The sequence below is a fragment of the Lepisosteus platostomus genome, chromosome 14, assembly GCF_059453375.1.
Source record: "Lepisosteus platostomus isolate fLepPlt1 chromosome 14, fLepPlt1.hap1, whole genome shotgun sequence".
NCBI classification, from domain to species: Eukaryota; Metazoa; Chordata; class Actinopteri; order Semionotiformes; family Lepisosteidae; genus Lepisosteus; species Lepisosteus platostomus.
This window is the reverse complement of record NC_142624.1, coordinates 9,840,633-9,867,175: the sequence shown is the minus strand read 5'-3', so window position 1 is coordinate 9,867,175 and position 26,543 is coordinate 9,840,633. Positions and strand designations below refer to the sequence as shown.

The 26,543-nt window shown below is 37.1% G+C and overlaps 1 pseudogene; it reads right to left on the bottom strand.

Moving 5' to 3' along the window:
- Nucleotides 1-18,277: 18,277 nt before the first annotated feature.
- LOC148648863 (uncharacterized) overlaps nt 18,278-26,543 on the bottom strand; it is a 57,905-nt pseudogene continuing 49,639 nt past the window's right edge.

The window sequence follows — 26,543 nt, the reverse complement described above, 5'->3', positions numbered from 1 at the left end:
ACTACCAACCAATGCACCATGAGTGCCCCTGTCGGTCATCTTGGCCAGCCAACCACTTACCGCGGTGCCCTGCGGTGGGTTGTGGGTAGTTTACCGTACCGCGGGTTTGTACCATGCATTTTGAATGGCTGCATCTGTATGATAAAGGTAGTAGGTTGTGTACTTTTGTCCAACGGAGTAATCTTGCTTTCATAAAATATACCAACATTTTAATGTATAATGATTAAAATGCTGTAATACACAGTTTAAATTTAAAAGTCTAAAAAGTATACAACTTAAATTCTTAATTTAATAAAGATTGTCCCTCAGCAGTGATCGGGATTCGAAACGGGGTGTTTTTTGGTGACAGCTCAAATGCTGTACATGAGAGGTTAACTTTATTAGCTCCACCTGGCGCTTTTACGAGGTAATTCTGGATACTATTAACATAATTAATTTGCATACAGTAGGGCGTAGTATGACATGAAATGACACGTTATGACGCGTTTGGATGTGACACGCCTACCGCGTTGTACCGCAGCATACCTTGCTCGTTTTGAATGGCTGCATCAGAGGCCTACCCCTCTGTGACAGTATATCAGGGATTTTCATGACTTCAGAATAAAAACACTTGTCTCTGTAAGGTTCTTACTCATATCCCAGTCAACATAATCCCTAAAGGCAAACATTGTGGGAAGCAAGTGGGGACTGGGTAACTTATAAAGTTTAAACAAGGTATAGACAGATTATTGAGGAACACGTGTTATTAGCAGCAGTTGCAATAAATTTTGGGTACAGGTATTAATAGTTTTTTTTTTACAATCACAACATCACAGGAAATGGTTATATACTTATGCTGTATCATTTCACCTTTAGGAGAAGAGTTAATTAATTTCCACATGCAATTAGTTTTGCAACAGCGGCAGACATACAGTGGTTAAAATTGCAACATATAAGTCCAAGAACGGAATGAATCCTACTGCAAATCTCACCACATGCATTAAGGACAATAATAATACAATTAAGAAAACAAACTACATTTCTATATTAAATTAAAACAAGCATTACATTATACTTAATCTGAATATTGAATATGGGATGTATTTTAATGTATATCAAAAATAACTTTATGACCATTTACCCTGTAGGAATCTAATCATTTTTCTAATCTTATCATTTTACCATATGTGTTTAGAAGCAGTTACAGGCTTTGCCAAGTTTCATTACAGTAGTACTAGAACAAGTAAAAATGTTCTATTTCATAATTACAGGCAAAGACTGTTAACTTTAGTTTACATGTATTCTGTAATTAGGCATCCCTCAGCAATGAAATTTTGGTATCACCATATCAACTTTGGTGTTTCCTCAAGGCAGATATTTCAGGTTTTCTCTTGAAAGCTATGTGTGCTTGAGATCAAAAACAGCAAAAAGACATTTACAATACTGGTGATTTTAAGCAATTAATCATTAGTATAATTGAGAATATAAGGGGGACAGTGTTAGGGTTCAATTGAACACCCTAGGTTTTTTATAAGAAATGTAAATTGATAGTAAATTATAGGCTGTCATATTAGAAATTATATATGTGAACATCTTGAATAACAATTCAGTGCAAAACAAGATAATTTTCTTTTAACTTCATTGGAAATGTTAGGAACATTACACTTTAATGTGAGTGATGGATTACATGATACTGGGCTATCACCAGATCTGTGAAACGTTGCTGTTTATAAAAGCTGTCAGTACGATTTTCATTATGTAAGATAAAGTAATTCTACAAATTCACATACTACAGCCCTCAAAATAAAGCTGGATTTCCTTCTTTTAAAAACAGTACATTTGACATAATACCATTTTTGAAATTGTATTTATTAGTTCTCAAGCATATGTTTTCTTATGATTTAGTTATCTTTTATGGATTTACAGGCATGATTATTGACTCCAGTGTTTCACCCTTATAAAACCGCTAATGGATAATGAGGCTCAAAAAACTGTTTTACAGTAATTTCATTTTTCCTCTGAAAAGAGAAGTTATAATTAAGGGGCCTTATAGGGAAGCCAGAATAAAGGTGCATGTTTAATTCTGTATAATATTACCATTACCAGAGGCAAATGAAACCCCAGCAGGCAGTGATGATAATATGAACAGCTAACATTGTAAAGAAAATGACACTCTGTTAGAAATTGTAGTTAGAATAATTCTCTTTAGACATTAGACTTTTGCAAATAATTGTGATTCATGTGTTAAATAGCAGATTTTTTCAAAAGTTTAATTATTCTTTACAGTTAGCATACTGTAAGAGAGCAGTGGGTTCAGACAAAATGGCAACCACTGGGGAATGAGATGCTGCTATCAGTTACCAGAGCAGTTGCTGGAAAACAATTAGCCAAGTGACACTTTAAAAAACAGGCTAATAACTACTAATAGCTTCCAGGTTTGATTTTTAATTTCTGTTGGAGGGACACAGTCTATTCTCTGTGGTGCAAAGTGACCAAAAGGAAAGAGAGATAGAAGCGTCTGTCCAAGGAACAAAGAAACTGTATGTTTTACAGAAAAAAAACAGTTAAGCCTCACACTATGCTGCTCTCAGGCCACCCTCATTTTCGCCGCCAGATCCTTGAAGGTAAAGATGTCAATTCTATTTTTCTCATAGTAGATGGTTCTGATCGCAATTACTGAGTAGTGGAATTGGAGATCTCCAGTTGCTCTAAATTGTAGGATCCATGTCTTCCTAAGTTTCACTCTTGGCTAATTTATTCTGAATTTCTCTATTTTCAGGGATTCCATCTGTTCTTTCCACCCTCCACGGCACCAGGAGAGGACTGCTACTGCTTGTCTTTGTTTGTTAAGGTGGTTCTTTATTTTGCTCAATTAAATTTTCAGTTTGAACCAATTTGTAATGTATCCACTCTTCCTGTTCTAAGGCACACCCCTATGTGAATATTCATAACATAGCGGTCTCACCCTCTGTAGATTGATCCATCCTACTGCTCCAGAAAGATTCTTTCTTCTAACAGATGAGCTCTGAAAGGTTTTCTCATTGGCTCCTTCCTAGAGTCTTCTCTTCGTCATTTTGGATCACCACCTTTTTGGTATTGCTTTTCGTAAGCTTTCCAGCAGAAAAGTACTTTAGATACAGTTAAATTTGCAGCTCACTCTCCTCCCAACAACTGTTTTTTCATTTCAGATTTTGAAATGTATAGCTAATGTGTCTTGCTATCCTAGTTGGCACATTAAAATTATGATATCTGCGTTATACCTCAAGCCAAATCTTTCTCCCATCTTCTCGCTTTCTACAACCATCATCCAATACCCACGTTACTATATCAGCTGACGCCCGGAAGGATATCATACTGTAGATCTCTACTCCATCTTCAGAACTGCCTCTCTCTTCTACAAGAATTAGTGTTCTACTTTGCATGACCTCCCCCTTTTCTCTAATTCTTCTGTCAGTCATTCAATGCTCAGTGGTTTTCTCTCTCTCCTTCGTCAGCTCTTCTAGAGCTCTACCCTATTGTTGCTGCCATCCATGTCTGTGACACCTCAGGACCAGTGATCAATCTTATTTCTGATATCAAATCCACTACTTCCATTACTGATAAAGGAAAATCCTGTTCCCCTAGTTTCAAGTTTCCTTCGCCATCTCACCTAGATTTCCTTCAGCTCTAGCAAGGATCACCTCCCTGGCCTTTCCAATGCCCAACCAATGCTTTTTACCGTTTGCAGTTACCCACATCCGGCATCTTCATGCCCATCTCAGCTCTTTTTTCCCTTTCAAGTTCCACGTTCTGGATTGTTTTGTCTAGAATCAAATCTCCATCCAGCTTCAATGGACCTGCTACTATATGCTTTAGGCCATCTGCCCACACTGCCTACTCTTCTGCCAGGACTGTATGCTCTCCCTTTCCCCCATTCCACCTGCTGCCTTTATTTCCATTTTAACCTCGCTCTTCTCGTTGTTTTCCAAGTGCAACAGGATCTTACCTCTAGGATTCAGTTCTGCCTCATTTTTCAGTCTCTTTAATGTCCTCACAGATTTCTTTTCCAGCACTCCATCTTGCACTTCATGGAATCCAGAGACAGCACCTCTAAGAGTTCCTTCCAGGATGCCTATCTTCTCCAACATCCTCCGCTTTTTCCTGAAAAAAAACGAATTTTTACCCCTTCAAGGATGTGTTTGACTGCCGCAGATTCTAAAAGCCGCAATTCACCAGTTTGTCTGTATTCCGTTTTCAAGAATTGAGTGTCGTGACTTGTATCCCAGACTCTCTGTGATGGGCCTGGTACCATAAACTATAAGTCTGAAGTAAATATAATTCTTACCTTTTTGTGAGTGGTTTGTTGGTTGTTTGTTGGCTGTAGCTACTTCACCTATTTTTTGGTTTAACAGTCAAAACCACATTCAGAGGCAGGGCTGGATTTAAAGCCTGGGAAGCAATTACTGGGTGGTCACCAGCTTGTTTCCCATTGTGCCTTCTTGTGGACTGGAGGTGAGCTGGTCTTCCCATCCATTTATGAACACCAGTGTTTTAAAATAACCCATATGTTTCAATTAGGTATTAAAACATTCTTGAGGAAAATGTGAAATGTAATTGAATTTGGTAATGGATGTTTGTTTTGATGTTTGTGTTTTTATTGAAGTGAATGTGTCTGTTTGGTAGTGTGGTTCTTTAAGGGTGTTGTGGGTGTTTAAAAGGGGAGGAGCCTCTGTAATAACAGGAAGGTGGCTTTTTTGAGGGTCAGTTGTCTGCTCTCTGTTATTTTTTTGTTGTTGCTGCTACTATTATTTAAATAAACTGGGGCCTTTTTGGACTTTCTGATGATGGACTACTTCATGTTTTGAAACTGCTTTGAAGTGGTCTCAACAGATAGCACTGTGGGAGGGTTGCACGTTCACACTCTCATTTTTTTTTCCATGCTCTTCTAGCCTGATCCACTTTGTTGTGGATACATCAGTACCCAGATAAATGTTTTCTCCTCAGCTGTGAGTTTCAATCTTCTACACTGGTCTCAACCCTTAGTTTACTCTCCTCATTCCTTCAGAATTGAAGCTGCCATTTCCACTGCTCGAGCTATACTGGATATTCAACTTATTTAAACAATGAGCCAGTCGTCCACCTCTGCACTCCACCTTTACATCAACACCACTCTCTCAGGCATTTCAGCTACTCACTATCTATTGCTGGTATGCCTTGAGTCGGGGGCTTCTGTTGTGCCGGGGCCACTAGAGGTTTTCCCCTGATTTGGCATGTAGGGTTTTTTTCCTCTCCACTGTGTGGTCAGGCTCACACATAGCCTCTTCACCTTCCTCTCCTGTTCTTCTCTTGTTTGTTTTAATTATGCATTGGCACATACTTTGTTTGTCCTCACAGGTATTGGGAGGGAATGTGCTGGTCTGGAGTCCCTCTTTGGGGGGTAAGTAAAGCTCCCTTCCCCAACCTGAGGATGGCAACGCCACCTTGACCCTTTCTGGGGAAGTTCTCAAGCGCGATCCAGAGGGGACCCCCGGCCACATCATTCTAGAGAACTCTAACATACTAATTCTCATTCCCTCGGTCCCCTGAGGGATTATCCCAGTTGCTAGGCACCACCTCAAAGTGACTGTCAGCGAGTCAGGGGACTTCTTTCACTTCATTCTCGAGCAGCTTTCTCTTCATTCTCAACAGCTCAAGCAGCACCTCTTAAGTGATTTATCAAGTTAGGGTTCTTTCTCTTCCCCATTGAGGGATTCGTTCCCAGTCGTGAGGCAGCGCCTCTCTTGCAACTCTTAGCAAGTCAAGGGTCTATCTCCTCCTTTCTATCCCCTGATGGCATAGCCTGGTCGTGAAGCAACACCTCTCAAAGTGACTCTCAGCGAGTCAGGGGGGCCTTCCTCTTCCTTCCCTACTCCTGAGGGTCTAGCTCCCAGTCGTGAGGCAGTATATCTCAAGCGACTCTCCGCAAGCCTGGGGTGTTCATGTTTTCCTGCCCCGGAGGCTGCCGAATCAGCCAACCCAGTCGGCCACCTGGGTTCCCCCATGCTGTCCGGGTGCTCTTTTCTCTACCTTACTAACCTCTGCTTCTCCCCTTGAAGTAGATCAATATGTAATGACAAGCCCAATGCAGAGTGCACAAGGTGACATTGGAATGGAGAGATGTGATAGTAAGTCATCTGAAAGTTATTATTATACCAAAAACGTACCTTGGGTTAATCACCATAAACTGTTGTTTCTTAAAATGTTTCTTATGTGTTTTCATGTTCACACAGAACTACACCATTGATTACCTTCATGGATTTATTACTGTAATGTTTTTGCCTGAACCTAACGTTTTTCACGGTACTTAAAGAGAATCAATAACATAGGGTGATGTTTGATAAACTTTTATACAAATTTAGAATGTTATATTATCTTAGGAAAGTGCATCCTGAAACCCTTTTTTGAACAAGGTTACACTCAGAAAGAACTGCTGAAGGCAATAGAAATAAGTTTAATTTATTTTCCTTTGTTTTGTTATCTGAAATACCAGTTAATAACGTTACTAAAATATTTTGAATTCAGTAAAGTTAGACATTGCTGTTTATTGTTCTGTAATTTAATTTGTGCACGTTCAAATATTATATGAATTGATCCCTTTGTGTTAGAAAATAAGCTAGCTCTTCTATCCTTGAATATATTTTTTCAGTTCAGGATAGCAATATGAAATAGAAAATAAGCTAGCTCTTCTATCCTTGAATATATTTTTCAGTTCAGTACAGCAATATGAACTTAATCGTTTTCATTTGAAATCTCTTCACATTTCACAATAAAACAATGCATTTTTTTAAGAGATCATCAGTTAAGAAAGATTTTACAGAAAATGGGAAGCAAATAACTAAAGACAGGCCCCTTGAGGTCATTTGTGCAGCTGTTAAGGTATGGTAGTTGAGGAAGAGTGTATTAAATATTGCTATTGGAAATTAAATTGGTGTGATATTTGTTTCAGAATGAGCTTCAGAACACGTCCCCAATGAAAGGAGTCAGGGCAAGTCATAAATGTGTAAGGGATGTAAAAGGGATTTGACCATGCTACAGGTCTCTATTTTTTCTAAAATTGAAATCTGATCATGAACATTTACACCCAAGTAGTATCAAAAATCAACCCTGTTTGATCTTTTATGAGTAGGAATTATGTACATGCAGAAATGGGACAGGAGGGCCATTCTTCTGATACATCAGCCAGATCGTACCAGGTACCAGTATTCAATGAAGGGCCTAAATCATGTCTGGCACATAGTCGAGTGTTTTAACACTTCCATATTACCACAATGATGTAAAACTTCAAGATGTTTGTGACTAAAATATAGGTGTTGCTGCCATTTGTTCATAGACAACCATTACTCTTTTGCTACGTGTACTGTATGTTACAGGATATTATAAATTGAGATTTTATGTCATCTGGATGCATCTTTGCATCAGTGGGTATGTAGATAAACCTTTGATGGTACTGTACATCTTCCAAATTTCATGAAACGTTTCATAATTTCATCAAAAAAAATTCACTCCTAGGTTTTCAAGTCAAATTATATGACTACATGCAGGGATATCAAATCGTAAACCAGACTTCATAGGCAGATATTTTGTAGAAGTGAGAAAAGAATGTGGTAAGTCTTAAATACTTTTTCAGTTAGAAGATTCAAAATGGAAAATGCTGATTAGCTAATTATTTCTCACTGTATTGCATCTATGTAATTGGTCATCATTATGTATTTTCTTATTCTTTTTACATTATTGGAATTTTTATTTAGCCTGTAAAGTGTATATCATTTTTTTATCAGTTCAGTCTTAATCTTGTTTCTGGAATTAATATTTTTTTCTCCAGGACAAGTGTGAAAGTGTCCTTTGAAAGAAAAAAAGTAAGGCCTACAGTACCATTTTTACTTGCTGGTTGCCCTCATCAGCAGACAGGGGCTGTGAAAGTATGATGGTTGCTGTTATGTAGATGTCATTCAGATCTCAACAATGACAGCCTCACAAGAGTTAACAGCTTCAAGTATGGAAAGTCTGTACATAATCAGGTAAAAATAAACACACTGTCAAACCTGTTCAAAATAATGTGAAAGAAAAACCATCCATCAGCTAAACAAGTATTCACATGGAATTTAATTTGTTACCATAAAGTTAAATTAACAAATTAGAGGGGTAATTGATGTTTTTTTGGAATAGTTATATGTGACTACTGTTACAATATTTACATGCAACACAGAGTTTGGGTTTCTTCCTTTTACATTTTCAACTTTTGTGGTTGCTTTTTTTTAAAAAGTATGCAGAGTATCTCAATGGATATCTGAAGAAATCTTGGATATCTCTGTGGGAAAAACATTTTGAGGTATGTGAAATAAATCATCCAATCTATATGTTGTGGTAGCATAGTCAAGAAAACAATGTAATTGTTTTTACAGGCAATAAAGGAACTGATATTCTGAAAATGTTCAATCCCATCCACATGTACATCTTGTTTTTAAAACTTCAGTGTATTTGTTACAATATTCCTTAAAGTAAAAGTAAATTAAAAGGAGGAAGTTTCCCCATACAAACACTTTATGGTTCCTTTATAATGGCAAGATTGCACATTTTATAGAAAATTATAAGTTTAAAAAGATATGCCTGACTACAGTATAAACTTAAGTCAAATTAATTAGTTTATATTGTTTTGGACAAGTATAACTGATAATAGTGCTGGAAACAGTAATAGGCTCATGTTCTCTGCAACCCTGTACAATAAGGTGTTTATTCCTTTATTGTTCCTAAAGACACAGTGTGTAGTTCTGTTTCTCACCAATGATTGAAAAACAGCTGGGCTTCAGAAGGCACTGAATGGAATAAATACAACATAAGGAAACAAGCAGATGTTGCAAGTCCTTTTGGGAAACCAGATCAACTTTATTTTTGCTTCAGGCCATTGATATTCTGTTCACAACTGTATCAGCAATTTGGGAAATTATATCTCATTTGTATTGTCCAGAACATGTGAGGTTGTAAACCTCTTGGTTGCAGCTTCAAAAATTTACATGGATTATTTACATAATTATTTATGTAATAAATACTTTTCCAGGAAATCTTAGCAAGCTGTGCTTGATGGATCAGGATCTTATGCAACATGCTGCTACTTTGGCATGTGAAAAGGGAGTGCCACCCATGTAGCAGATAACGCATTCAGAAGGCACTGCTCATCTCTTGTTACACAAGATGCACAATTGACCTCTACCTATGAGCGTATCAGAACCACGGCACAACAATATTTATCCTGGTGTATCTTAAAATGAAAACAAACCCATTTTCCAGTTGGAATACAAGATTTAATAAAAGTTAGACAAATTGCTCTTCAGTATTTCCAAGTGTTTTTTGTGTTATGCGTTGAATTTAGCATTCAAACAATTGTACACATACAACCTATTGCTAGCTTGTTACATACAACCTTGCTATTACAAATAAGATACTTATTAAATAAACACAGAAACAACATTTAAATTAGGTAATCTCCAAAATACTGTGTCAGAAAGAATCTTGTTTTAAAAAAATATTTACAAATACATTTTACAGCTCTCTAATGAGGATAGTATAGAGATAGGATAGATGGTTTATTGGTCAGTGTGACTCATTGCCCAAAGCTTGTTGTGAACAAATTACAATTGGCAAGTTTTATATTATTTTATATTGTGTACACAAAGATAAAAGTGTTGACTTAACATGTAAAATTCTCACATTCAACAAAGAACGTCATGTCTTTGATAGATTCTAGGAAAAATTAATTGTTTCCAATGTTAAAGAAAACAATATACCTTTAGATGTTGGAACTTGATTGCATATGACAGATACAAATCTGGACTGCTTCTCCCTAATTGACTCTTGTGTTCCTGCCAAATTATATGAAAGGTTCTTAAGAAATTGTTTATCTGTATCCAAACTGCATCACAATATACAGATAAAAAAATAAAGATACTGTATAAGAAGAATGTTTACGTATATAACAATAAAGTACTTCTTAAACATTGCAGATGTTAGACAACTGTTTAAGCAGGTTATGCCAGAAATATACGTGGTAAAACAATAGGTATCAAATATCTGTAGCCAACCATGAGCCATATATTTATCATTGTTGCTCTTTCTTTAGCCATCTTTCTTGTTCCTTGTGTACTGTTTTCCATGGGAGTGCGGCCCTGCTACAGACATCCCTCCTACACAAACTGCATCTGCAAAATAAATGATGAATATTTCAATGAAACAATGTCAAACAAAATCAATACTTACATTAACGATTGCAATTTGTGTTTCTGATTACCTTAAGCTCTATGTCCACCATAAATTTTTCCATAAATCCAGAATGTCTTTCAGTGATTCATATCTCTCAAAAAATTTAACATCTTGAGCTATCTACTTTGCACCGTGTGTATTCCAATCTCCTCATCTTTCCAAAGCATCTTCTTGGCTTTTCTTAAAACATCATCACAACAATTTGCTTCATTTATCAAGAAACTAGGAGGATCTTCTTCCAAAATTATTTCATATATTTTCTATGTTTAGTTTTTGTTATTGTGCCCCTTCCCCCTTTGGAGAACCTTAACTATCAAGAAAAGAGTTTCTCAAAAATTAATTCAATATTTTTGGAACACTGGTAATTCACCGGCTTTATCAGTCAATGAGAAAAGTGAAAAGTTCATAAAAAATCAAAGATGAAGGGGTTCAATGTACTTGTAGTATATATATTCTTTACTTATTACTTAAAAAAATGTAAAGGTATAAAGCTGTGTAAAATGTTCAGCCTGCATATTTTTTATTTTAAACACAAACCTTCAGGAATGGTGATTTATCCGTTTTTTAGTGGAAGGTTTTTCTTCAAATTTCTTCTTTTTGTCTGTCACTCATTTCACAAAAAATTGCAGCAGCATCTGGTAAATTTTAAGATATTTCCATTGGATTGTTTCTTTCATGGCTAATGCATGTATAGAGTGTTAAGGAGATATCAAGGAATGGACCCTATGCAGATCTAGGGAACTCAAGAGCTGGAAAAACAGAGTTAAACAGGTCAAAAGCCAAAAGGTCTTTAAGCGAAAAATACCTGAGGGAGAACCCAAAAGTCATGGTCAAAGTTAAGGCAAAAATCCATAGGCCAAAAAGAAAGCAAAGAATGTCTGAAGGTCAACAAGATGTGTGGCTCTCATGGTGAAAACCTAATACTTAAACCACTTAAGCCAGTAAGCCACTCCACTGTGTCCTGACTGCAGAGAAGGTTTCAGCAGACTGGCAGGACAGATGACCATCCAAGATTAGGTCACCCTCGAGTGACTACACCAGAGCAGGACCGACACATCAGACTGGCCCGTCTGAGAGATTGTTTCAGATCTGTCACCCATACTGGTGCTGAAACTGCTGGCAGACACAACGCCCGCATCAGTGACAGAACAGTGAGGCTCCGTGCTGCTGGCCTTAGAGCATGGCGACCTGTCAGAGGCCCTCTGCTCACACCTCTTCGACGTCACACTCCACTTGGGCCAGGCCGAGGCTGCAATGGACTCGTCTGCAGTGGCATCAGGTCCTCTTCACAGATGAATCACTCTTCAGCCTGTTTCACGCAGACAAGAGGGTCAGAGTGTTGAGGAGGAGGTGTTGCATTTCTTTTTTGTGTTGCTAAAAATAACTAAAAATTAAAAAAACTATACATTCCTTGATAACATTTATTTTACAATGTTCACAATTTGATAATAATCAATGTAAAAAGTTTTTTTTTTGACAAACACAGGCAGTGTCCTTGTATTTTTACTCTCTTTTAAATACATTTTAAAATATATTTAGAAAATGCCGCTCACCTTTTTTGGAATTGTTTGGTCCAACAGAAGTGATGGGAGAGAAGCGACCAATCCAATGAAATTGTAGGCTGAGTGGAGACTTTAAGATTGCATCACATGGAGTTTTGCTGGACAGAGAATGTTGTTAAATGGATACTGTACACCCCAATACCATCACATAATGTACTACAGTATATAGTATATAAAGTTAAAAGATGTAAGTAATCCTCCATTATATGAATATTAAACTACTATTGCATTGGCTTTACTTTAATTAAAATAAGATTGATCAGCTAAAAAAAACAACAGTAATCAGCTAACTGGGAACTCCTGATGCAGAACAGGAATATTTGTTACAATATTGTCATGACCGCCAACCAGCCTAGATCAAACCACAAGAGAGCTAACTAGTGCCAGCAGTGGGTTGATAATAACAAAGCCGCCGCACGTGTTAGCTCATCACCACACGCCCTACTGTGCGGCATGCAGCGCTATTTAGGCCATCCAATCCCGCTTCCTGCTGCTCAGTATTGAGTCTTCTCTTAGAGAGCTCTACCTCGCCTTTATTTGTACCTTGCTTACTGTACTTCTTCTGGTTTTTGAACTACCCTTTTGCCCCTCGACCTTGATCCTCGCCTACTGATTTGGATTGTACGCCTGAATTTTGAACTACCTTTCACCTTTAGACCACAATCTCGCCTTACGTTCTGGATTGTATGCCTATATCGATAACTACTTGCTCCTGCGTCTGCATAGGATCCGCATACCTCTTCATTGGGGATTCCTTACAAATACAAAAACAAGGCCACGCCGAGACGTAGATGCCTGGTAGCGAGTACTAGGGTGGGCTGCAGGGAGAGTAGCTAGAGTTGTATCATAGTCCTAGTCTGTTGCATGGAAAATTTGAAAGTTGCACTTAACAATCTTTGACACTGTTTTGATTGTTTCATCCCACTCTGCTCTTCTTCTACACAATACCTCATTGGTTGGACTAAAATGTGAATAAACAAATTTATAAGTGTTAAATTCACAGATGTCAAAACCCTGCTATATACGTGTTGGATTTAATTTTAGTTTCACTTAGCTACAAAAATACAGAAAGAGCAAGATGTCTTTTGTAAGCTATATTATATTCCAATGAAAAAAACAGCATATCAGAAAGACCCCTTTCCACTACATTGCTAATATTTTTCAAAGAGGCCCATGCTGCTAGGGTTACTGTCTGGTCAAGGCAACAGAAAGATTTCTTAAAGTACTCTTTCGTAACACTTTTTAGTGTAATAATATGCTTTGCTGCTACAGTATTAATGACAAACTGTGTGAATACTGTAATAACGTGGCAAAGTGAAAAAAGCCACATTTGACTGGGACCTCACAAGCAGGTCTCAGACAACAGCAAGGTAGGGAACACCACAGTAAAAGGGGAAAAAGAAGCCAAAAAGAAAAAAAGAAAGACACAAAAGTAACCCAAGACAAAAGCAGCCCAAGACACAGGGCTGCAGAGTGGTAGTTGCAAAGAACAAAGAAAGCACTAAGTATAATTAAGTAAGCATGAAAAAGAAAAAAGACAACTGGCATAAAGAAGCTAGGAATCTCGCAGTAGCTCAGCTAATGACAGAGCCCTGAGTGAAGGGCGAGAGAAGTATTTAAGTATTACCCTGCATATACAGGACCAATCACTGCTTGCTTGGGTATGACAAATACTCCACATAGAATAACACTGTTTTCTGCCTTGTTTTCCTCCTTTTTTTAAAAACCATTATTGTGATATTATGAATAACAAAGCTTTGGAATATTACATTTCAAACATATATCTGTATAATATTATTTGTCATGGTATGTAGTTCTTGATATCAAAATGTCTAAAAGTTGGATTAAATGAGTTAGTTATTATTTAATAAGCTTAATAATACATATAACACTTTTTTGGTAGGATGGGAAAAAGAGACATTTCAGGCAAATGCAAATGCAGTAAAAAAAAAATCTCTGTAGTTGTTACTCAAGAGATTTGTTTATCTGATGACAAGCTATTTAAAGGTCAAATTCTTCTCAATTCTGTGAATAAATTCAAAAGGTATGAATATTCAGTGGTTTCTGTGCCACTACCCAGAATAACAAAGAAACAGCAGTGAAGTGTCATGCAAGTAAAATCACCTTGGCAGACATGCACATGCATGTTTCACATATTTATTCGCTTAGACAATTTGAATATGTTAACCTGAATATAACTGTAAACATAGTCTGAGCACTTTTGAAATGTATTTTAAAAATATATCATTTAACAGCTAAACACTTCCAGATATAATAGAACACATACATTAATTCTAGTTTGAAAATGAAAAAATAAACACAACATGTTGTTTCTGATTCAATCTTTGAAGATTCAAATCTCCACATATGTTGCTAAATGTATATGAATTTCATACTCAACCTGCATCACCCCACACACTGATAAAAGTATGTGTTACTATAAAATTTATATCTCCATCTGTTTGTTAATACAAAATTATGTTCCCACATTTGCTTCCATAAAATAATGAACAGGTTAGTGTTAGATAAATATTTTAAGTATAAATTGAGGAATGTCTTATTATCATTTCAACTAGATAAGTAAGAATCAGAATGAAAATGCATTCACAAATGTTAAGAATATATTAAAATAAAATCTCTTTAGGTTTTTAACAAAAATGAATGACATCTGAAGTGGTGTATACTGTAAGAACTGCATCCTCAATACTGAATTAATTTGGCAAAGGTCATGTCATGTCATTTACCTAACCGCTTTATACCATATATGGTGTAGCAGGAAGCCAGAACCTAACCGGCAAGCAACATGGGCATGGCAGGGTTCACCCTCGACGGGGCGCCAGTCCATCGCAGGGCAAGTGCAAGCTAATCATACATGGGGACAATTTGGAGGCCACAGTAAAGGCCAAGGGGGGAAATTTGGCCCAGACACCAGGATTACTCCCTACCCTTCTCGAGAAAAGGACCTCGGTTTAACGTCTCATCTGAAAGACAGCGCCCACTACAGTATAGTGTCCCCACCACTATACTGCGCCTTTAGGACCCACACAGACCGCAGGGTGGGCGTCCCCCGCTGGTGCCACTAACACCACTTCCAGCAGTGGCCATACTGTAGCTTCCCAGGAAGTCTCCCATCCAGGTTTGAGGAAAGGTGATGATGGTAATTCAGCCTGTCAATATCAAGCCTGGAGAAAATTAGTAAAACATGAACAAATAACCAACATGTCTCAGTTATGAAGAGAACAATGTATCAGCAGTGTCTTGGAGGCAGAATTAAGCTAGAACACTTAACTTGCCTTCAGTGTCTTCAGGTCAGGAACTTCTAACCTGGCAAAATATATCAGCCAAACAGTTTTTCCATGGTAGGTCATTATCAGAGCACAAGTCATGAAAACTTGCAAAGACTGGAGGTTTGATGGTAAGGGCAGGCATGAACTACCTATGAGGAACATGACACATGGGAATGCTACATCACATATGATGTCATCACAACCAATCATCACCCATGATGATAAAACTTTAAAGTTACTAATTAAGCAATTTGTGACCCTGCAAACTCAAAAAAGTGAACTAATCATTTGACTGAGATTCCCACTGTTCAATCTAAATGCAAGAAACCTACCAGAAAGTAATTGCTGGGATAACAGTCTTTATATAAAAAAGATGTCTTCGGCAGACAGATACTTTTACCCCCAAATAAGTAATAATAAGTAAATTAGTTTAAGTTTAATGTAACAATGAAACAAAATTAAAAATGTGTTTGCATTTTCTTTGAATCGGCCTTTCTTCCTTTCCCCCTTTCCTGCTTTGAGTAGCGAAAAAAGGATAGCTTTTGTTTGCACAGTAAAATGAAATCAGTCTCCACTACCATACCATATTGGCAATATAAGAATTGCTGGTTCAGCTGTAAAAAGCAAACATGCCATAACTAGCATGTCATAATGTTTTGCAGCAGTGACAATATTTTCTAAAACTGAAGGAGCAATCAATTTCTCACTGTATTCTTTTTTAAATAGGCAATTCAAGGAACCTGGTGGCTAAACTGAAAGCCACGATGGACACCACAATTACCTGTAATACAAACTGTAGTACCATAATACATGTAATACGAATGATCATTACAAACCAAAACAACCCCAAGTGCAGTACATGTGAACCAAGGGAAAAATATTGTCTCCACAAAACAAATCAAAGATCCTGAACAATCAAAGATCCCCAAATATACTACACCGTCACTATAGCTATGACAAGGCGAAAGTGGGAATCTGATTTTTTAAACATTTAAAAAAAAATTAAAAATAAGAAACAATGACATGTAAAAGCTACAGAAAAGGTTTTTTGTTATAAACACAACTTAATATGCATGAAAACCAGATGATTTTTCTTCCTTGTGATCAGCGTGTGGAATCTTTATGAACACTTTAAACAAAAAATCACATTCTTCTTTTAAAACTAGGAATCACTTGGCTAAAGCTGCATCAATGACTCTTGGGAATGTGTATTGATGGAGAGTGAATTTACTGCCCACTTCCCTTCCCCCTACTGCGAGGTGGCTGGCTGGGATGAAACAATCCCTCCTTTCCGAGTATCCTGGAAATGGTCTGGAATGAACTTCATTCACTATATTACTAAAAAAACTGCTGATCTGCTTCACACCACAGGGAGACGGGAGAGTTTACAAAATTAAAGTGTTTTAAATGTTTAATTAAAAAGTAAACAAAAAACGTACAATTTACAGCAAGATTCTAAGCTAATCACAAGGAAGAAAAATTACCCGTCTTTCATGCATAAAAAGTGTTTTTTAACTTTAAAGGCTTATAAAGTCATGCAATGTTTAATTTAGGCAGGGACACATTGTTTCTTATTTTTTATTTTCTTTAAAAATGAAAAAAATCAGTTGCCCACCGTGCGATACAATATTACATTATATTTTTTTACATGCATCAGAATGCTTCAATTGATGCGTAAAAAATGATGCATTCTCGCGTTATGAACTCACTTACACCTGGGATCCGCATTATTCAAACTAAGGTTTCTAAAAATTCAACCAGGTACTAGATATTATTTAAATTGTAATAATGTGAAAGTTTTGAAATTGTGCAAAAATGTTCACAAATCGTGATCTTTAAAATGCCTGTGGTTTGAAGGCTCTGTGTCATTTTTTAGTTATTGACATCTGAAACATTGTATCTCATAAATGGGCATTTTAATAAGAAAGTAAAGGTTATGAAACAGGAGAAAACAAAAGACTCTGAAGTTTGAAGTTTACATTTTATTCTTAATAATTAATACTGTTAATAATTATCAGATATATGATTATAGTTTCAATGGTCTTTTTAATACCACTTTGTTATTCTCAATTATAATTATAATATATATGATTTCGTTTCAAGACTTATTGTAAAGGCTTGTGTTAAATTGCCCCACTGAGATGAATAAAGTGATTTATTATTTACAAGTGAAAAAAATGTGACTGGTACGTATTTACAGGACATAAAGAACACACAGGGAAAAGGAACTTGAGCAGTGCCAAAGAAAAGAAAATAACAAAACAAAACAGCGCCAGGTAAAACAGTGATAGTGAGATCTGACCTAACTAACCAAAAAAAAACACAAAACCAAAGGTCTTCGACGTCTTCAAACGCCCTAACGCACTTACACTGACTACCTAAAACCAGAAAATACAAAGGTGGCACTCTCCCCTAACCTAGTGTGTCTAAACAAATCAAACCTACGTGTGCACAATGTAACCCGATGACCTTACCTATACCTCTTCCCCTGGTGTACAACAAGTTCACAGTTAACACTACATGACATGAGTTAACCAATTACATGAATATGGGAAACAGGTAATACACAAAGAAATATGTGAGCAAGGAAAGGGGTAACAAATGAGCCCAAGAAAAGTAAACGGGAAAGTAACATGTGCTGGAAAGGTAGTAACAAAATACAAGTTATCAAGACTAATCAATCAAGTCAACAAACAAATGAAGCCGAAACTAACAATGAACATACACAAACACTAGTGAGCAAATACTATGCGAACACGAGCCCAAGTTGAGCAAAAACTTCTTGACTGTCGGGGTCAAGACTTCTTCTGGTATATAAACTGTTGATCTTGGGTTCTGATTGGCCAGGAGTAGATTGGTGATGACATCATAAATGCAGCGATGGTGTAATGATGGATCAAGGGAAGAGGGGGGGATACCTGAATACAGGAAAAAAAAAAGACAAAACACACGGACATGCACGGGGACGTAACACTCACCAAACATAAGTGATTTATTCTTAATTAAACAGAAAGTCTGAATTGCAATAAGTTCTATGTTATTACTTGACTGTTCTAGATTTAGACTTGCTGGACAATTTTTTCTCTCTAAGTAACCATATTTAAATGAGTAGATTCTAGAATGCAAGTCTTCCTTAAACCTAACAAACAAAGTACTTTTAATCAGATAAAAGTGAAATTAAGAATTTTTAAGTAGTTTTGCTCTTAATTCCTTAACCCTTGGATTTTCCTTCAAACTAACAACATCTATATTGTAGACTGTAGTTTGCAGGAATTTGTAAACATTGGTCAGAGCCTCACCGGAAGAGATGCTAAACACAAAATGGGCTTTGAACAGCTAACTGAATGCTCCCACAGAGCTGCTTGACTGACTTGGAATAAGGTGTTTGTCCATGACAATGTAGAAGTCATGAATCTTGGCTCTTGTCCCTATGGCCAATGTATGGCTGATATCCTTCACTAAGATGTTCGTGTTCATTGAGCATTGCAGCAGCATGACTTAGAGAAATACTAAACCAATTAGAACTACAACCCCACTATTTGGCACAAAATAAGTGAAACCAAGATATGAGTTTGAATTAAATTATTTTTACACTAGACTTTCATCTACAGGGGCACTAGTCCGGTGTGAATTAAACAATAATGACCGAAAAAGACAGCATCATTTCAACATTACAGAAACCGATTATGGTAAAGAAAAGTACATGCAGTTAGATGCCTTGTTTTCAAAATGATATCTCAGACATTGATAAAAGCATTACTCTTTTATATACCTTTAAAAACTTGCACTGATCTTTCCCCTCTTCTTCCCTCCCACATGTGGTGGTAAAAGGTAGACAAGCAAAATAAGTGATGCTATGTCACTGTCCCAGCCTGCAGTCAAACAAGAGCACATGACAGCTGGCTATAAAGATTTTATGGTTACTTAGTTGTCTCCACTGGCCTCTTATCATATGTATATCTAACTTAACTGTGAAGCGGCAATGCTTGTTAATAAGACAGAATTAAGTGTTGCTGTGCTTTCCCAAATGAGGCCTCATCTCTCTGTTCATCTCTGTGGTGCAGCCAAAAAGAAACTATTCATGCAGGCTGATTTAAACATGTTTTCTTTTGATAAGGGACAGCTCCCAAATGGGGATGCACTTAGCTAAGCCTGGCCATCCATTGGCGCCTATCTGTCTAGGGAGTGCTAGATGGACGTCTGCACTGCATTCCTAAGTGTCAGGAGTAAGTGACTCATATCTCACCTTGATCAACCAATCAGGGACTGGTAGGGCCGAGTAACCCACGTGGAATTCTGATGCATACAAAACTTTCAGCCAATGAACGAGCTGAAGTTCCTCCAGGTAAAAACAGGCAACACAGAGGGCCTGAGAGACTTCTGTAAACTTTTCTGAAAAGGAGAATTTCAAAGGAGAATTCCAGGGCAGGATGGCCCAGGAGCAGAAGGCTCCCAAGGGCAGGACATTCTCGCAGCCCGCCTCCTGACCATCCTGAGACTCAGCCAGTGTCGGAATGGCCAGTGTGTCCGAGTGCCAGAACTTTCCTCTGTTCTAAGAGTCTAGAGCGGAGGTAGCCAGAGAGTAACCAGAGGATCCACCCGAGGTTAGCACCAGCAGCAAGCCTCGTGAACAGGTCGGAACTGTGGACAGCTGAATCACTATTCAGAACTAGCGCTTCATCAGGAACGAACCGGTCCTCTTCCTGACTTGCTGGGACCCACAGTCATCTTTTCTCCTGTACGCAAACTTTGGTAGTTAAGGCCAACACTAACTAGCCGGTCAGTAAGCATCAGCAGCGCACCGTCGCAAGCCGCACAGCACATCCTGGCACCAAGCCAGAGAGCATGGATTGGACAGCAACAGCCTGCAACTGTTTCTTTGTGCCCGCAGGAGATCAGAATCTCCAGAGATTGGAGGAGTATTCAACTTCAATGCATTACAGCTCGAGAATTCAATTGTTATCCCAACCAGTTGATATCAATTTAATTCCTAAGAGTTATGTACTTGTTTTGAGTATCCAATGTAGAAGTTATAACCAAGTTCATTTATGAAACGGTCTAAATGAATGATATACCGAACGTATGTCCTCTTGATATATGTAACTCTTCGTAACTGACTGAATTTATACCTTTTGTATTCTGATAACCCTCACGATAAGATCTGTTCGGTTTACATGCATATTCTATCTATTAATAAATGTATCCTCGTGTATTAGTACCTGTGTGTGTGCGTTGTTTGAGTTATATCGCATGGTTGGATTCTAAAGCCATCAAAAGTATCAATTTTGTGATTTACTGCTACAGTTAATAATTGTCCCAGTAAATGCCCAAACCCTACAGAACTGGTGCCATCAGAGAGCACACTACACCTGTGTTACCTGCAGATCCTTACAATTCTGTATTCTGTTCTTTGCTGTTAAGGATATGAGTCAGGTCTGCTGTTTGTGTTAGTGATTTTCCTTCATTAATGATCTTCAGTTTAAAATTTGTATCCCACTTCTCAAGCAGCTTAGAAGAGGTCTCTGGACCAAATATAATTTTAAAATCATGATTGACCTATAAAAACAATATATATATATACATATATATCAAATGCAATAACACACAGATTCCATTAATACCAGTCACTGAAATCCTATACATTAAAAGTCAAAACTTCAAAACTTTATCTGACAGTAACAAATAACTCATTGAGTAAATATGTTAAAACACTGCCCTACACTATGATTAAATTAGTCTCTGTTACAAACCAAACTCTTAGTTTCCAAGAATCTTGGAAAGGTGGATAATGCCACTGCAGTACAGCATGTGTGAAATGTATTTATTTGTACTGTACCTAAGTGTACTTCTGTCACAGTGCCCAACATTATAAACAATGAGCATTTCATTGTTTATTGCAACAGCATCGACAGCAAAATGTACTGTAATTAAAATGATATTGAACATTAAAACCTTAAAGATTTCATACTCTTAGAGTACAATATAAACCATGAAAGAGAATAAAACTGCTACTGACCTATCCATGACCCCACCCCTCCATAGATAATGTTGAGCTTTGACCTAGCCACTATAAAAACCTATGGACAAAACTGAACAGAGCATAAATCTCTACCTTTTCCCAGTAATCTGTCATAATTCCACATATGGATTAGGTTAGCCATTGTTACTAGGCTAATAGTTCATTCTTAAAACCTCTACAGGTTTTTCTTATTTAATTTATTTTGCTGATGTTTCCCTCACTAAAAAGTGTTAATTTATCAGAGATATGGCCACAAGCATTCATGGGCATTCAGGACTTAATTAACTTAATTAATTTTCCATAAATATCACCAAGTTAAACCAGATTTGTAAAGAAGAATGGACTTAAATTTTCAAGACTGATGCAGGGATTGATAAACAGCTATAGGAAATGTTTAGTTTAACATAATGCACAGTTTAAGTGTTTTAGTTAGTATTGACTATGGGCTCCATTTGTGCTATAGAAATAAGCATTTGTGCTGCTTTGGTTCCTGAGATAAAGTGACTTTTTTTTCATTTCTGCTGCAGCAGAGCAAGAGAACCAAACTCTGTTTTTTTTGCTGTGTCACGGATGTCGGGAGGGCAATAAAGACCCTATGCATAGCGAAAAAGGGGCAACACGGGAGTTAGCCTAGGCTCAGGGGGTCAGACAATGTCGGAAAGAAACCTATGCCCTCAGGCCACGGGCAGGAGTGACCTGGTGCTAGGTGGGTCTCAGGACATCTGTACCCTCAATGCTGAGCGAGGAGCAGAGCAGACACAGGGAGTAAATAGGCTACACAACAAGACACACCGGAAAGACATGAATAATTACAGGGAACTAGGAACAGGACAGAAGTATAGCGCCCTCTAGGTGTACTGGGTGTTACTTACTGCTGATTTTTAAATACAGTATGATACTGTATGCTTTTAAAGCCTCTACAGTATGTGTATAATATACTTTTAGAATCAAAACAAATATACATTATTTTAATGCATATGTAAACTACAAAATTAGGCATTTATAATGCCCTATAACAGTAATCCGGCTGAGTAATCTTACTTTTATTTGTAATATTAATTTAATACTTAACATAACGTGATATGCATAAACATTACATTTTATTATTGTACAAAGATTATTCACTGGGCTGGGCATTGGCTGGGATTCAAAACCAGGGGTTTCACATGACAGCCCAGAATTCTTTCAAATGCCATATTAAGCATTCACTGCACCACCTGTCAGTTTTACAAATAATGCCGTCCTGCCTCAGATTACAGTATTTGAAAAAATAAAAGGGTGTTTTGCAATGCCAGTTTTTCTTGCAATTCTTGTTGTTAAGCCACTGCAGTATAGCTTTGGTGTTGTGCTTTAAGTCATTGTCCACATAAAAAACATACATTTTTATCTCAGGCTTAGGTCTTTGGCAGACTAATGCACAATTTTTTCCAATACAATTTGCCTGTAATTTACCAGTCATTTCCCCCTCAATCTTGACAAACTTTACTTGTCAAAGAAAGAAGGTGCTACATAACATAATTCTGTCACCACCATGTTTGACAGTAGGGATAGTGTTGATTAACTGATATGCTGTGGTGAGTTTGCAGCGGTGCTTAATTTGTATACCACAAGTTGCTGGAGCTCAGTGTAAAAGGGAGACCGGGTGTAAAAAGGGCAACTCAGGTAATGGAATGCCTAATGTGTGCATATACATAATGCTTAACATTAAAGTAATGCACTTTCAATGTATTTTCAGCCACCTCTCTCAAATACAAGCAAACAAGGTAACTCAAAACATTATAATTATTTCATTTATTATTTCATACATCATTTCAAATATAATAATCAGATGCTATTAGGCCTACTCTATTTTTAAACAATTCCACTCATTTTTGGATCTATGATTATTCCAAATTTGATCTCCCACTGTATGATCTCCCATTTACCTACAGTACATATGGGACAGGAATGTGTCAATGCAGTGACAACCCTTTGAAAAATCTTGAAAGCTAGACAATGTAGAATTCTACAGTGAATTCTGGATATTTGTCTCAGCAGAGGTGGCAGCTCCCTAGGGAATGGAACTTTGTCCTATGTGAGCCTGTGAGCAAACATGATTGATTATATTAAGGATAAACTACTAATTAAGCCACTAAAGTTTAATTTGTAAACATACATACAGATGCAGCCATTCAAAATGCGGGGGCGATACCGCATTATTTTGCGGTGCGCTTTATGCAGTCTACCGCAAGTTACCGTAAATTCTCCTATAATACCGCAAGCAAAATAATAGTTTCCGGAATTTCCGCAAGGTGGAGCTAATAAAGCTCAACCTCTCATGTTTGAGCTGTCGCCATCAAAGTCTTTAACGAAGATAATACTAATAGTATTAATAATGAATGACCTTGGACAAGCTGTAAACTGAAAGTATTGCCCTGGTCCACATTCTTTTTTTCATTGTCCGTCTTTGTAAAAGTAACACCACAGCATTTCGCAATCACGCATTTGTTTCCAATCATGCAAAGTACAGTAATTTTTGAGAATCGATTCACCATGCCTTTCACATGCTCATAAAAGAGATTGATTTAGGAACATAAACATATTACCGTATGCAAACTGTACTGTACACAGTATGTATATGTATATTTAATGTCTTAACTATGCCCGTTTAAGTATTGAATATTTATATAGAATTTTACCACTGAAGGGAAATCTTAGTACCTGAGCATAAAAAGAATAGGAGCATACTGTAACGCGTGTGAAGGCCATAAACAATATTAATTTTGGAACTTAAACATACAGTATATGGCTGGTCTTGGTACTTTAAAGAAAACATACACACCAGTATTCCATTTCTCCCTAAACATTTTAAGCATCGAAGTCTTTAACTAAGGTGATACCGGAGTCAACAAGCATACTTTTAGAATTTGATTAAAAGGGAATATAATATGGAATCGCATATCTAAAGATATTAATAACGATATAATTATATTCATGTATCGCAACACAAGAATAGTACACGCTGTACATTGTCTGTTGTCACCTTGCCGGTGGCGCAGTGGGTTAGGTTCCTGACTCCCATGTCACATGGTCTGTGATCGAATCCCGCTGGAGCCATGAATTTTTTTTAACAAACATTTCTTTGAAAAATTGAAATGTTTTCCTGAGTCAGAGATTAAATAAAACCTCACTCGCACCAAACAAATTTATATTTCTAAATAACACAACATGATCGAATTTAAGTCATTTTAATAACAATGAATAGTCACCTAGGCGTTACAATATAAACATTTATATTGATTTAAATCGCAAACGTGGGTTTAAATATATGTTTTTTTTTTATTCACAATTAGACAAATGCAACATTAATTGATATCTTTGTCTTCTAAGTATCTTAATAAACTTTCAGCATAACTTTCTCCCTGTTTAGATTTATTTTTCTTGGGATCTTGGGATCAAACGTGGAAAGATTAGATTGTAATCATTTTTATTTTTTAAATACATTTTAGAAAAGTGTAATCTATGCTAAAAAGTTGTACACCACCTGCTATAAAGATACATATTGTAATACTTTCGGGTTCGGATAGGACAGACATAAGAACTCAGACTTGTGGAGTTAAAGCAAGTTAAAGCCTTGATTTTATATATCACCTTTAAAAGTGGAATCTCAAAGCAAAGTAAATACCCAACACTGATTGTACCCATCTGTCATGCTAATAAAGCACCTTGGATTGAATTGAATTGAGGGAGAGAGGGGGGGAGGGCGAGCGAGAGAGCCAGGACAGACAGGCAAATAAGATACACTCCACAGACATTCACAACAGCAACATATCATAAAACGTTTGCACATATAGTTAAGTTATTACTTGATTTTCAAAGTGCAATGAAATACAATATTGTTGTTGTTGCTGTTATTGTTGTTTGTATCCTGTAAAGCGTTTTGAGACGCCACCTTTAAAGGCGATATATAAAAACGCTGATTCTTATGGAATGTGTTCCGCCGGGATTCAATTTTTTTAAAAATTTTTTCAATCGCGTATCTAAGGAAATAGCAGTATAACCTTGTTCATGCACTAACAGTGGCATGTTACATTATTAATTTGGGTGTCTCCTCTTGCCAGAAAGCTCTAAATTGCATTTTGAGTGGGGTTTTTGAATTTTTTTTTAATTGCAACCCATAAATAAAGCTGATACCGTTTACAGTTTTAATTATTTTAAACTGTATTACAGCAGCACAACGCACAATGCAACGTAAATTGCAAAAATGCACTTGGAATCTGTCCAAGCCCTACTCTGTCAGGCATTTTCTTTTACTGTAATGGACACAAAAACTCCCTTGCTTTTAACAGAGCATTTCATAATTTCCAACTACGAAAATTATTTAAACTGCGACACTTATCATTCAACCAGAGCTCGAAATATCACAAGGATCCCCAAGAGCACAGCAAAGACTGTATTAAAAGAATTGCGTATCTTATTAAGAAATTAATAAGATATAATTATATTTGTGTACTGCGACAGGGCTGTGTAGGGCTGTTTCACCTCTCTCTTCGTGTGACTCTATTCAAAAGCCATTTAGCAAAGAGGGGATGAGATGAGTGACAAACTAGTATACTTTAGATCATGTTTCTCTATAACAAAAAACATTGCCACACCCGGACTGTTAAACCAACGCATTAGCATGTCAAAGGCCATTGAGGAGCCGGGTGCAATAATTGTTTTGTCCCTTGATTTACTGATCTGCATTAATTACAGAAATCCTGCTCTTTGCAGACGACCTGGTCCTGCTGTCTCCCACAGAACAGAACCTGGCACTGCTGGAGCAGCACTGTCAGACCAGGGTTGACAGTCAATCTGGACAAGACCAGAGTTATGGTTTTCCAGAAAAAAAGCCAGACCTCAGGGAAACAGGTACAAATTCACACTTAACAACAACACATTAACACCTGACAACGGGAGCAGGGCCGAAATAGGCCAGTACCCACTATTGTTAAACATACAGAAAAGAATATTAAAGTATTGGCTTTAGTATTAGCCATACAGAACATTAAAGTGCCCCTTTCCATTCAGCGGGTGTCTGAGCCGCTGTGTCCTATCTTCTGACAGTCGCTGTTGTGAATGTCTGTAGAGTGTATCTTATTTTTAGTACTATATTTTTATATTATATTCCCTATTAATCAAACTCTAAGAGTATGTATCAGCTTGTCTCCCCCTCCCGCCCCTCTCTGTGTACAGTAGAGACTCCTTCCAGCCAGCACATGTCCACAGACATTCACAACAGCAAAATATCATAAAACGTTTGCATATATAGTTAGATTATTAGTTGTTTTTCAGGAAGTTAAAAAAAAACACTTGAATTACTTATCCAGTCTCTCGAAATAAAGTTATTTTTCAAGCAATGCAACAAACGTCGGGCAAAGTGTTTTTTTTTAATCCAACATTAAC